This window comes from Microtus oregoni, unplaced genomic scaffold (assembly GCF_018167655.1).
Source record: "Microtus oregoni isolate MIOR12 unplaced genomic scaffold, Mior012 000016F_ref0000370, whole genome shotgun sequence".
In the NCBI taxonomy this organism is placed as follows: Eukaryota; Metazoa; Chordata; class Mammalia; order Rodentia; family Cricetidae; genus Microtus; species Microtus oregoni.
The window spans coordinates 20,822,613-20,832,500 of NW_024543075.1; the positions used below are offsets into that span (position 1 = coordinate 20,822,613).

A 9,888-nucleotide genomic window follows, 5' to 3' on the forward strand; every position below is an offset into this window, starting at 1 on the left:
CGAGACCAGCCTGGTTTACAAGAGCTAGTTCCAGGACAGGCTCCAAAACCACAGAGAAACCCTGTCTCGAAAAACCAAAAAAAAAAAAATGAAATATAGTTTTGATATGCAATTTCTAGAGTTCTTTAGAGATTCTCTGTATAGTTTTCTCCCTTCTGAAGTCCGTTTCTTCACTCTGTTGATTGTTTCCTTTGCTGTGTTGAATCAATAAATAAGATAATAAACTCAATATACAGTTCACAAAGAAAAACTACACCCAATAAATATTCAAAAATGTGTTCAATAACCTTAGCCACATGGAAAGGGGAGTATAAGAGGGAATGAAAATGAAAGAGTCTAAAGTGAAGAGGGAGAAGCAACAGGAGACGGTGATAAAACTTGTACAATCAGTAGGGGTGTAATTGTCAGAGAAGAAAGGAACAAGCAAGAGGTTGGTGGGACAAGGAGAAAGACAGTAGGGGACATGGAGGAAGACAGTAGGGGACATGGGGGAAGACAGTAGGGGACAAGGAGGAAGACAGACAGTAGAGGACATGGGGGAAGACAGTAGGGGACAAGGAGGAAGACAGACAGTAGGGGACATGGGGGAAGACAGTAGGGGACATGGGGGAAGACAGTAGGGGACATGGGGGAAGACAGTAGGGGACAAGGAGGAAGACAGTAGGGGACATGGGGGAATACAGTAGGGGACAAGGAGGAAGACAGTAGGGGACATGGGGGAAGACAGTAGGGGACAAGGAGGAAGACAGTAGGGGACATGGGGGAATACAGTAGGGGACATGGAGGAAGACAGACAGTAGGGGACATGGGGGAAGACAGTAGGGGACATGGGGGAAGACAGTAGGGGACATGGGGGAAGACAGTAGGGGACATGGAGGAAGACAGTAGGGGACAGTGAAAAGAACAAAGTGAAATGACATATGTCTAGGAAACCATCCCAAGGAAACGCATCACTTAGCATTCTAATTAAAAGCAATTTACATTTTGAAAAAGCAAGTTTGTGGAGATTAGTACAGTGTGAGTCCATTCTGTGCATTGCCTATGCTAGACAAATACAGAGTGAGGAGTACACAGGCCATTACCTATGCAGGGAATGGGTGGTTAGCAACTGAGAGCCAAGATCTGGGTTACTTTCTGCAATGATGAAGATTTTCTATAATTGTGATAGTGAAACTGTGAACGCTCTGAAAAATCATAGAATTGTACTCCATAAACAGATGAGATGTAGAATTCCATCTCAATAAAGTTAACCCCCCCCCCAAAAAAATAATATGAGCTTACCAGGAAGTGACTACAACTAAATCCAGTTGTTTTTTTTTTGGGGGGGGGGGGGGGTTCGAGACAGGGTTTCTCTGTAGCTTTTTGGTTCCTGTCCTGGAACTAGCTCTGTAGACCAGGCTGGCCTCGAACCCATAGAGATCCGCCTGCCTCTGCCTCCCGAGTGCTGGGATTAAAGGCATGAGCCACCACCGCCAGGACTGAATCCAGTTTTTAAAGGGGAATCGGAGATACTATCAGAAGGTCCCATGCTTGAGTTGACTAGCAAAGTACATGCACTGTTAGTTTCTACTTATAGAAGTAAAATGTTCATGTTATCAAAAATAAGAACTGTGGTAAAGCTTAAAGCAAAAGCTAAAATCACACATTACACTTAAAAAGAGCCTCAGAGTATACAGTAGTTACTGGACATCAGAGCAAGAGAAGCAGCATGGAAAGAAAAACAGCAAAGGCCTTTCAGAAAGCCATACAGAAACTTACTGTAGACTCTTCCACATATATATTGGGGTATAAAATGAAGCTACCCTATAATGGAGGATCAATACCCTCATTAGACACTACTTGCTAGTGCATAAAAAGCCAAGTGCCAAGAATGAGTGACTTCATTTCCAATTGTTGGCCAATAGGGCCCCATGTGTCTTCCTAACATTACAGATCATAGCCCACGCTTTTGGTTTTCCTCCAAAACTTGATGGTAAGACTCTGTTGCTGGGGACACCACATTCGTGAGCCATAGAACATGGAGAAGTCAAGCTGGTATTCACCTGGATGCTTTTCCCCTACCTTTCAGACACAACCAGAGGAGAAAAGTAATTCTCAGTCTCACATAGCTGTGAGCCCCAACCTGTAACAAGAACAATCTCTTCTCTAGAAAAGCCGACTTGTATAACAAGTTAGTTATTTATTTCAATAAGTATGAAGTTGAGTGTAATAATCATCAGCAAATCTGGAGGAGGAGCTGATGAGTGTCCTGGTCCCTACACACACTTGTGAGGTCACAGACACCTTCAAGCTGCTGTTAGGCAATGCCATCTCATTTCCAGCATGAGGAAACACAGCGATAACAGTCATGACAACAAGGACAACTATGTCACAATGCCAGGCACCAGTCAAGAGGTGAGAGATCTTACCCTTGTCCTCAGGGTTAAATGCAAATATTTTATTTTTATCTTTATGTGTATTTGTGTTTGTGTTTGAAAGAGTAGCCAGGCGTGAGAGGGTACCCACCGAGGCCAGAGGAGGGCATCAGACATCAGAGCCCCTGGAGCTCTAACTGCAGGCAGCTGTAACTGGATGTAGGCGCTGGGAACCTGTGGAAGAACAGCAACAACCAGCAAGATGTCATGGTCCCACGAGGCTGCTGAAAACAACCTGCACATCTGAAAAGGGACTTAAGAATCACACACAACTACAGATGAGGATATTTTCAAGGAAATTTGAGACACCATCTGCTTTTCTGCTCTCAAGGAAGTCATAAGAAACACAGGCTCTGTAAAGTAAGAAGAAATCACAGGGCAATTTCCTTTGCTGAGGAAGAGAGAGAGAAAACTGATAGAGCCAAGGCAGGAGTTCAAAGAGTCAGAGAATGGTTTCCAGAATTCAATCGCTAGAGGTGGCGAGGAGAGGAACTGACGACACACATCCCCATCACCTTGTTGACTGAGCACGACAAGCATACGCTCTTCTCGATGGCAAGAAACAGCCAAGGATAAAACTAATTACAAATGCTGTTTATACTGCTTTCTATAGATGACATATGGTCATGCAAATTACAGAGCAGAAATTCTCGAAAGAACACAAAACCCAGGAAATAAAGTTCTCTTCAGAGTACTGCGTCCACAACTGACTCCAACAGTCAGTGCTCAGGCCGCCTGTAGCTCATCCCACATCTATAAGGGAAGCAGCCTTTCATGCTTGTTTGTTTCCGACAGGGTCATACTGGGGAAGTCCAGGCTGAGCGGGAAGAGTGATCCTCTGGCTTTAGCCTCCTGAGCGTCACACTCAGCTAGACTCACATAATTTTACACCAGTTCTGCAAATGAGGAAACTGAGGCCACCGCAGTAACATAGCTTCATCAAGACTGTGGGGTACAGGTGGAATGCATACCCAGAGGTGTGAATTAAAACGCCTTGAAATAACTTTGAAGAGAAAGGCACCCAACCCAGATGAAAAATATTCAAAACACTCTGATGAGAAAAATAAAGAAAGCAGAATCAATGCTCTACGAGCCGTGTCGCTGGATGAGACAATTCAATACTGCATTGATTTTAAGTCCTTAAGCATTAATCTACAAACTTAATATTATTAAATAAATTTCAAAAGTGCTTTTATATAGAATTTGACAACATGACTCTAAAATTCATCTGCAAATACAGTCTGATCAGAATACCTAAAAAGATACTGAAAAGGAAAAACGGAGGCAGGGGAGTAAGGGTGGTTAGGAATGGAATATTGCATATGGGAATAACAACAAAATGTTGCTGCATTCCCTGGTATAGGCTAAGACCAAAGTAGAGATAAAGACATAGCGTATTTTTAAAAAAGGAAAATAGACCCAAATTTTAAGTAGGTAGTAGGCCTAAAACTGGTGTTTAAGATATATGGGTAAACAACATTTTCAGCAAATAAATTTAAATAAAATAATTTAAACCATATTACGGGTCTTACTTCAAAATAATCTTTAAATGAATACAAATTGAAAGAAGTTTAAGTCAGTGGAAGAAAATCTAAGCAAATATCCCCATCCTGCTTGCTTTGTTTTCTCCATGACACTCCTTAGCATCAAGAAGTCGTAGCAGTTTGCTAACCATTTTGTTTGTTACCTGTCTCTCAACATTGAAAGCAAAGCCTCCCGAGGACATGGTTTTAAGTATTTATTGACAGTGTCTGCAAACGTTTCTAATGTGCAGCAGTTGAGCAAAAAAAGACATCTGTCAAAGACCTGAAAGAGGAGCCGAGCCAGAACTGACACGCAAGACCACAGTCCCAGGTACTCAGACACAGAACTGGGAGAGTCACAGGTCAAGGAGTGTCTGAGTCCCAGAGAAAAGTCACACCAGAATGGACTCAGCGGGACTCTATCTCAGAAGAAAAACAAGGATGGAGCTAGGGAGAGAGTGCTGGCTTAACACATATGAAACCCTAGGTTCAATCCCCATGAAAACATGATAGCAGACTTGAGAAAGTTTGTCTAAAGCATAAAATCAAAGAGGAAAGCAAGAAAGGATACATCTATAAATATAAGGTGAATTAAATTTCTCTCTGCATCAAACGGCCCACATGAATTGAAAAAATGCAACCCATATTGTAAGTATACTTATAATTAAATAATGAGCCTTTCAAAACAGTAAGAATGAAAAATAGACAAAATAATATAAAAATGTTCATAGCTGAAAAATCACTGAAAATATGTAACATCACAGGTAACAAATAATTAAAATTATTTAAGAGAAACACTGTGTGCTTCCTCAGTGCCCAGGGAAGCTCAGTCACACTGTCTTCGTCAGGGTGCCAGGGGACAGGAACTCGGACACGCAGTGAGTGGATATGACTTGACTATAGTGTTTCTGGAGAACAATGAAATAATTCAAATTTTATGTCTGCCTGACCACTTAGAAGCAATTCCACTTAAGAACTGTCTTCTAAGAGGACCCTTTCACACACACACACACACACACACACACACACACACACACACACACACAGCAACAGAAATGTTTGATTCATTGCTGTCATAAGCTCTTAACAGCAAGCAACTTCAATGTCTTTCCTATCACATTAATTCGTGTCCATATCCACTGTAAACAATACTCTGCACGCTGCTGGGGAACAGGGCGGGTTGGAACTACATGAGATGACACTAAGCAATGAGAAGACCTCTTCTGGCCGTATGGACCATCTCCCCGTGCATGTGCACATAACAGGGGCCCTCAAAGCAGGCTGCTTAAGCAAGCAGCAAGGATTTCACCCCAGAATATGTCAGAATGCAGGCACTCAGGCTGCTTTTCAAACCTCAGAAGTTTTTGGTACAAACCCCAGCAATTCGCACTGCATCAAGCTGGTATCTTTGCACATCTGGAATGTTAGAATAAAATGCCTTATATCAGGGAATTCATAAATAACAGAAATTTATTTGTGAAGTTCTGAAGGCAGGAAGACCAAGCAAGGCCAGGGCACTGACAGATTCTGTGACAGCGAAAGGCTGACCCTCCCTCAGGGGGGCTTGTGTTGGTGCCTGGTGGGAGGTGATGTAACAAGGCCGTCCCTCTTCTAAGACCACTACTTCCTCACAATCCATTACTCCTAGAAGGGGTCATCTCTTGTTGTGACCATGATGAGAAGGAAGTCCTACATAGGAAATAGAGGCGAGACACAGGGGCCCTTGGCACCTTCTGAGATCCCATGGCACACAGAAGATGGAGAACCATGTCTCCATTTCCAGTAACAACACAGAGCATGAACAGCACTGGTCTCAGGATGCAGTTACAGTGGAAAGAGTTTTCTCCCTCATACATCTTGGCTGTGATGCTATCAGCTTACTGGGAATTAAGAAATTCACAAGGGAAAAAGTTCCGCCAGAAAGAAACAGGGAAGGAAAGGTTGAGAGAAAATTCCACTATGTAAGCAGACACTGAAACAGTGCTGTTTGTGTATATATGGTTTCAGAACCGACCGCTCTGCACTGGACAGTCAATAAGGGGGCTCATTCCTGAGAGAGTCTAATTCTCCTTCTCCAGTACTCATTAGTTGTCTGGAGTTATCTAGGGGTGAGACCCCACAGAACTTCACCCATTCCATGTTAGTGTGTCTATTGAATTGCCATTGTTCCAGTCTTGCTTATCCAGCCATTTTGGGAACACTGTTTCACAACAGAATTCCTGGTATTCTGCCTCTTAAAATCTGGGCACATTGATCAACAGGTCATGGGAAGTCCATCCAAAGTGGGTACCTCTACACCACAGCTCCTGTATCCCCAGTGGATACCTCTACACCACACCTCCTGCATCCTCAGTGGATACCTCTAGACCACAGATCCTGTATCCCCAGTGGATACCTCTACACCACACCTCCTGCATCCTCAATGGATACCTCTGTACCACACCTTCTGCATATGGCCCAGAGAAGACAACAGAAGGAAGAATGAAAAAAATATATGAGCAAAATTTTTATATAAATCAGTTTTAAAAAATCAGGATCATTCTAAACACCCTACCATGGAGTTAAAAAAATCAATGACATCATGAAATCTGCAGACAAATGGATGGAACTAGGGGGGGAAAAAGCATCCTGAGTAAGGTAACCCAGACCTAGAAATACAAAGACGGTATGTTCTTACTCATAAGTGATATTAGATGTAAAGCAAAAAATAACCAGACTACAATCCACAGCCCCAGAGAAGGTAAGTAGCAAGGATGGCCCAAGGGAAAATGGGTGAGATCTCTTATGTAAACTGGGGTAAGGGGAGAGAAGGAGAGGGAATCAGGAATGGAAACATGAGGTATTGCAATGGCTCAGTTTGGGGAAGGACTGAGAGGAAGAGCAATTAAAGAGATATCCTAATAGAGGGGGAGCATTATGGCGTTAGGGAGAAACCTGGTGCCAGGGAATCTCCCAGAAACCACAAGGATGACTACTTAGCATTAGTAGAGAGGGTGCTTGAACTGGCATTCCCTATAATCTCAGATTTGTGACTACCCTAATTGTCATCATAGAACCTTCACCCAGTAACTGATGGAAGCATATCCACTGCTAAGCACTGGACCAACCTCTGGGAGTCCAACTGAAGAGATGGAGGAGGGAGTACATAAGCAAGGGGATCAAGATTATGATGGGGAGACCCACAGAGACAGGGGTCTGAGCTCATGGGAGCTCAGGGACTCTAGACCAACAGCTAGGGAGCCTGCATGGGACTGTGCTAGGCCCTTTGCCTGTGGATGACAGTTGTGTAGCTTGGTCTGTTTGTGGGACTCCTAGCAGTGGGACCAGAATTTATCCCTCCCTGGTGTATGAGCTGGCATTTTGGAACCCACTCCCTATGGTGGGAAAGCCTTGCTCAGCCTTAATGCAGAGGGGAAAGCTTGTTCTTGCCTCGTGATATGCCATGCTTTGTTGAGGCCTCCATGAGAGGCCTTACACTTTCTAAGGAGTGGGGCAGGAGTAAGAAGAGACTTAAGGGGAGGGAATGGGAACAAAGGCGGGAGGAGGAACTGTGGTTGGTATGCAAAATAAATAAAAAATTTTAATAAAAAATTATGTTATATAATATATAGAATTATAATCATTTAATTTAAAACTATGAGATGAATTATAATTATGTATGTTGATTGTGAGAGGAATATGACTAACATAACCTTAAACAAGCATACAGCATAAAGCAGGACTAGGGAGATGGCTCAACGATAAAGCACTTGGCACATAAATATGAGGGTTTGAATTCCAGGCTCTATGTAAAAGCTAGTAGCAGCAATGACTGAGGAAACCCTTGCTGTCTGACAGTGGGATAGGAGGCAGAGGCAGGAGAACCTAGACTCTCAAGAACAGCTAACCTGGTGTACTCAGTGGAGAACATCAGAAAAGGAGCCCTGTCTGCGAACAAGGCAGAAGGTGAGATCCAGATACTAGAAAATTGTCCTTTGACCTCCACACATGTGTCCTGGCATGTACAGGGTACACACTCACAACATGCAAGCACAGACAACCTACATACCAAAAGGAAAAACACTTTAAACATATTTAATAAATTCAATAGAATATAAAACATACAGTAACACCATTAAGCACTTAATATATGTCACACAGAATTCTACAAACTACATAATCCCATAAACTGCATGATCCTGTGAGAGAAGCTACCATTTCACAGATGAGAAAACTTGTTGGAAGATATTTGGTAAATTCCCAAGGCCACCAGTGAGTGAGCAGCGGTCTAGCTTGTGATTCCAGGTCCTCTGACTGCAGAACCCACAGAGGAACTGGTAAGCAGCTCATACAATGTGGCATTGTTAAAACCGCCCACAGACACTCAAGGTCTAGTCACTAAGGCATTAACAGTGCTTATCTCTGGGCCATGGGATTAAAGGTAATTTATTTTTTTTTTATCTTTGAAATTTCTTTTGTCTTGAAAGATTACATATTACTTAAGCTATGTGAGTGATAAGACACAGCTGGTGGCTTATTTTATGGCTTATTAACTAAAAAAAAAAAAAACCATGAGTCAAAGTCTGGTAGGAACACAGGAGCCCTACAAAACCCCAAGGGAACAAAGACGCACTGAAACATACAGAGTTTGAAAAACAAATGGTCCTTCAAGGTGACACAGGAATCTGAGTGTTGGTGATGGGGTACCCATTCACAACGCCCTATATCTCACTTCAAGATTGCAAATCCCCCAAACTCTGTATACATAAGAAAAGTTTCAGCTCACAGTCCCAGTGTTCTCTATCAGAAGGAAAAGAGGCTCCAATCCACTCTGAAGATTAGGAGTCCTAAACCAGGTGGGCTTTTCCTGCTCTTTGTACACCACCACAACAGGGCAGACTCATCAAGGGAGTCTGTATTTGCTGACGTTGTGTCAAGCTATCGACAATTGTACTGCAAAGGCTGGGTAAGTGCAGAAGGGCAATAGCATGCCTAGGGTAGGCAGTGGCATTTCAAACGAGATGATAAAAACATCTCTGGGTAAGAATATGTCAGTCAGGCTGCAGAGTAGGGATGTGTGGACAGAAAAACACCTCTAGCTCTATAAAAATTAGCATTTCTATTTGCCACTGATGAAGAAGAAGAATCTCTTCAATAATACACTCTCAAGTAGCAAATTCCTTTCTCCGTGCAAGAATCCATTGTTATGGTGAATTATATGATCAAACGGTTACTGCATCTCCTTGGGAAAGGATTGTCTTAGGCATCTGGGGACATGGCCCCATGCATAAAGCCCTTGCTGTTAAATGAAGAAGACCAGAGTTCAGATCCCAAGCACTCATATAAAAAGCTGGGTGTCGGCCGGGCGGTGGTGGCACACGCCTTTAATCCCAGCACTCGGGAGGCAGAGGCTGGCGGATCTCTGTGAGTTCGAGACCAGCCTGGTCTACAAGAGCTAGTTCCAGGACAGGCTCCAAAACCACAGAGAAACCCTGTCACAAAAAAAAAAAAAGCTGGGTGTACATCATGGCCACCTGCAATCCCAGTGTTCTGGAGCAAGGATAAGGGATCCTGGGGCAAGCTTGCTAGCTAGATTCACCAAATCTGTCAGCTCCGGGTGTAAGGGAGACCCTGCCTCTATTGTAAAGTGAGAGAAATAGAGGACAACACCTGACATCAACCTCTGAATCACAAATGTGCAAGCACACAAGTCCATACATACTACACATATGCACCTAACACATGTAAACATACATTGACAACATATACCAAAGAAGACTGTTTATCTACAATCCACTAACAACAGCACTATGAGACATTCTGTAGCTAATGAAATAGAGATGAAAGTGTCACACAAATGCTTTTCATAAAGACATGAAGAGTCACTGCATGTGTGTTTGTTGTTCTTTCTCTCACTGTACTCAAATCATTAGAATCTCCGAGTAGATTTAGCAAAATGTGGGACAACTATA

The 9,888-nt window shown here is 43.0% G+C and overlaps 1 protein-coding gene across 3 annotated transcripts in view; it reads right to left on the reverse strand.

The window, feature by feature from the left end:
* Hs3st4 (heparan sulfate-glucosamine 3-sulfotransferase 4) overlaps nucleotides 1-9,888 on the reverse strand; it is a 420,558-nt gene that overhangs the window by 309,800 nt on the left and 100,870 nt on the right. The gene's annotated exons all lie outside the window — the stretch shown is intronic.